This window comes from Amphimedon queenslandica, unplaced genomic scaffold (genome assembly GCF_000090795.2).
Source record: "Amphimedon queenslandica unplaced genomic scaffold, v1.1 AMPQUscaffold_13463, whole genome shotgun sequence".
In the NCBI taxonomy this organism is placed as follows: Eukaryota; Metazoa; Porifera; class Demospongiae; order Haplosclerida; family Niphatidae; genus Amphimedon; species Amphimedon queenslandica.
In genome coordinates this window covers 309587-313744 of record NW_003546301.1, presented here as the reverse complement: position 1 = coordinate 313744, position 4158 = coordinate 309587, and the positions used below count along the sequence as shown (strand labels likewise).

At 42.7% G+C, this 4158-nt stretch overlaps 1 long non-coding RNA gene across 1 annotated transcript; it reads right to left on the bottom strand.

The window, feature by feature from the left end:
• Window positions 1–254: 254 nt before the first annotated feature.
• On the bottom strand, window positions 255–552 carry LOC109581093 (uncharacterized). The gene is made up of 2 exons (XR_002184506.1): window positions 516–552; window positions 255–471 (listed from the first exon to the last, which is right to left on the bottom strand). It is a non-coding gene; the product is annotated as an uncharacterized LOC109581093 (long non-coding RNA).
• Window positions 553–4158: the final 3606 nt, after the last annotated feature.

The following is a 4158-nucleotide window of genomic DNA, read 5'->3' as shown; positions in this document are numbered from 1 at the left end:
AGTATTCGCAAGATAATCCTTTGGACAACTTTTTGAATTATTTATGTTGTCATGGAAATCATCCATTATTCGACGCCACACCTCTTGACCACGCCCAATCAGCCATTTTGATCGTTTTTCATAGAGTATCTTTGTGCCTTTCAAGAGCTCTCAGTAGACCTGCAAGTTCTATTCCATTCACTTAAAAGTGCTCCAAAGCACCTAAACTGCTTGCACCTACATAGATTTTAGCTGCTGCATTTACTTACAACCAGTTTCATTGCCTTTACAATATCATGAACAAATAGTCAACTTTTTGCAAAAAAAAATAAAAATAAAAAATAAGTGTTGAATAGCAATTATATCAAAGTGCCGACAAAGCATTCTTTCACTTTTCTATTCTTTCCTATGGTTTCTATTTTACCACTAATATTATTCAATACCAATTTCTGCCAAGAAGGTGTGGTTTCCTGTAAAATGCACGTGTTTGCCCTAAAAAGAGGCGTGGTAATTGCTTTTTTATTAATTGTTATTACCTTGTTGTAGTTCTACAACAAATTGTCAGGCAAAGAGATATAGCCGTGACAATCATTTAATGCATTTGGTTTGCTTATTAGTGTTCTTCACAAGTAGGTATGACATTTGGTTTGGGGCCAGTCATATCAAAGGGCCTCACAACACCTTGGCAGATGCTTTGTCACGCGATAACATCCCTCTTTTCTTTTCTCAGGCCCCAGCAAGTGCAAATCCCAATCCAGCAGCGGTCGCCGAGGCTTTGTTGGCCCTTCTCGCGCTGGAGACAAGCTGGACCTCAGCACCTTGGAGGGAACAGTTCGAAATTACATTGAGGCAGGTATAGCCTCTTCAACTAAGAAGTCATACAACACTGCTCAGTGGCGGTACATGCAATTCTGTATTGACTTTTCACTCTCACCTTTCCCAGTGTTTGAAAATATTCTTTGTTATTTTGTAGCATGCATGGGCCAACAGGGTTTATCTTCATCTACCATAAAAGCATATTTGTCAGGGGTGCGGCAGCTACAAATTGCAAGGGGTTTGCCTGAACCCAATATAGGCTCCATGCCCAGACTAAAGCAGATAATGAAATGGGTGGCGGTCCTGCGGGAGAGGGAGGGCTCCACCTCCAGAAGGGGCAGATTGCCAGTGACCCCGAACATATTACGCAGGATGAGGGCTCTATGGCTGCCAGGATCCAAGGAGGAGGGTTACAGCCATGTTATGCTGTGGGCTGTATCGTGTGTTACCTTCTTCACATTCAGCCATTCCGGCGAGATGACGGTGCCAGAGGGCACCCGGTTCGATCCACGAGTGCACTTGGACGTTCAGGATATATCGGTGGACCGGGAGGGGCAACCCAGAGTGGTGTCCATTCGTCTGAAGAAATCTAAGACGGACCAGGAAGGACGAGGAGCGACCTTGATATTTGGTAGAACGGGGAATGAGCTGTGTCCGGTGAGTGTACTAATCCAGTACATCAAGTTAAGGGGTACTAAGCCAGGTCCACTCTTCCAATGGAAGGACGGTACACCCCTATCCTGTACACGTTTTGTGGGGGAAGTTCAAAAGGTGTTATTGGAGGCCGGTCTTCCCGCAAGAAGGTTTACAGGTCATAGTTTCCGGATCTGGGCGTCTACCACCGCCGCTACATTGGGGGTGGAGGACTCCACAATACAGACTCTTGGCAGGTGGAAGAGCAGCGCATTCCTATCATACATTCGCTTAGGAACAGGGCAGCTGGCTTCGATGTCGAAAGTGCTAGCACAAGGGGACATGTAGGGGAGAACATGACTCATTAACATTGGACACTGTGGGTTCATAATGGTTGGTGTTTTGAAAGGTGTTAGTAATTTATTGTGGAAATGATCGGGAATTGGGTAGCAAAGGTTGGGGAGTGAAAGTGACTGGCAAGTTAGCCAGTCTTGAGTGGCTGGACACTCCTCTTTCTGGAACCCGCCCTCATGATTGTTATTTAATTGTAATTAATAATTAGTAGAATAATCAGTGTTCAAAAAATTAATAATAATCACAACAGTGAGGGGGCGGAAATAGGTGCTCCGGATTCCATATTTCCAACATCCACCCGACAAGTTAATTGCAGTTTAAGCAACGGTTAAACGAGATGAACTTGGGGGTGGGGTTGATAGTGGCACGCATGCGCAGTAGTAAGATAGTTCACAGAAGACAAACTGACTGGCACCCTCAAGCTAAAGGGACAAAGCTTGCCACATACCCATCCCTAGTTCTCCATTAGTTCCGGCTAATGTGACATGGATGAAGGAGCAATGGCTGGACACTCCCTTTTCTGGAACCCGTCCTCATGATAGTTATTTAATTCTAATTAATAATTAGTAGAATAATCAGTGTTCAAAAGATTAATAATAATCACAACAGTGAGGGGGCGGAAATAGGTGCTCCGGATTCCATATTTCCAACATCCACCCGACAAGTTAAATAAAATAAAATCACACACTTAATAAAACAGTAACATGTAAGATTAATACCTCTTTTAGCTGGAAACCTCCACTAAAGTATTGCAGTTGTTGATTCCAAGCATAGCCTGGTAAAAAATTAATTGCTTTTTCCAGAGCAGATCTGAGCATGCGCTACCACACCCAAATTTTGGAGCACATGCTTCTTTAAATAACAAAATGGCGGCATGCAGCTAAGATGGCTCTATCCAGCAGTCACAGTATCACTTTTTCTTCACTTGAAGAATGATCTCATGGGACATGGATCTGCACATAGCCATTTGGAGTAGATTGGTGTAAGAACTAGTCATGTAGCACCAACCAATTTTGAGATACAACTCGCCAACTGAATGGACAGGACTAACTTTCTTGATGATGATGATGAACATGAAAAAAAGTGGCTGAACAAAATGGCCGGTTCGCCGATTTTTGAATTTCCTCTTATACAAGGTTTAGAGCCATGCTAGTGGTACCATTGGAGTCCTCTGGTCAAAATAAGGTCCTCTACAAAGTCTGGTAAGCACAGGAGCTCGTTTTTCCGGTATAGCAAGGCTGCAAAAGTCGTGGCAGCCATTTTGAATCCTACTTAGTAATGCTACCGCGTTACTAATATCATCTGCATCATATTCACAATTAACGAAACCATTTGGTAGTAAATGAGAGTTCTCATTAAAACATAAATAGTTGTGTAGACATATTGTAGCCTTCAAGAGGCATTCCAGGGTTTTAAGTGATGCTGTAATTGTCTAGCAAAATATTCTCCGTTATGCAACTAATAATGTTCAATGCATTTTTCTATTGTTCTTTTGGCTATAGATATAGGGTATTTGGAGATATTTTGCTGTATAGTCAAATTCTTCCCAGGATAAAGTTTTATCAACCAAGTTTTTAAAAAGTATTAACACTCAAGAGTTGGAACATGAACCAATCCTGCTTGGACCAAGGATTTGGGGCATTCCGATAGTGATGAAGCAGCCACAATTTATGCTGGCACAAGGCATGATCCAACAATGGTAGTAATATTCATTAAGCCTCCCTGTGACATACTTTCTGTCACTGTTAACTAGTACGTAATTATTATTCTTTAATTTAATATTCATCATATTCTATTCACCCTGAAATGCACAGCCCACCCTGGCTGCAATGTTCAGTATTATGCACCTGGCACCAGGGGCGTAGCTGAGGTAGGGCCTGAGGGGGCCTGGGCCCTACCATCAAAGTGGCCTTATAATTATATTCATTGAAATTATAACCCAAAAGATTATATTCATTGTTCTTACAATAACAAAAGGGGGTGGCTGATAACCACAGCTCTTTTTAAAGCTATTTACAATGATAATTTCACTCTGATTTTGCTCAGCTTGCAGGAAAATGCCTCCATTTTGTTACGTAAAAGGGGTGTGGCCAGAATCGCGGCGCGCTTCGCGCGCCATTTTGTCTTCTTGCCCTACCGTCACCCAAGGTCTAGCTACGCCCCTGCCTGGCACCTACACAAGGGCCAAAATCTAACTCTTACGAGGTCAACCAACTAAGTGATCCAACTCAGGATGGGCCATATTTGCCATTAACAACTGAATACTCTGCATGAGCGTGCCAATAGTTAAGCTGTGTTAAGCATCCCACATGGCTCAGGCAATTACCCACCATGCCTTAATTAGCATTATGTCTAATCATTAATGCTGCTTATGCT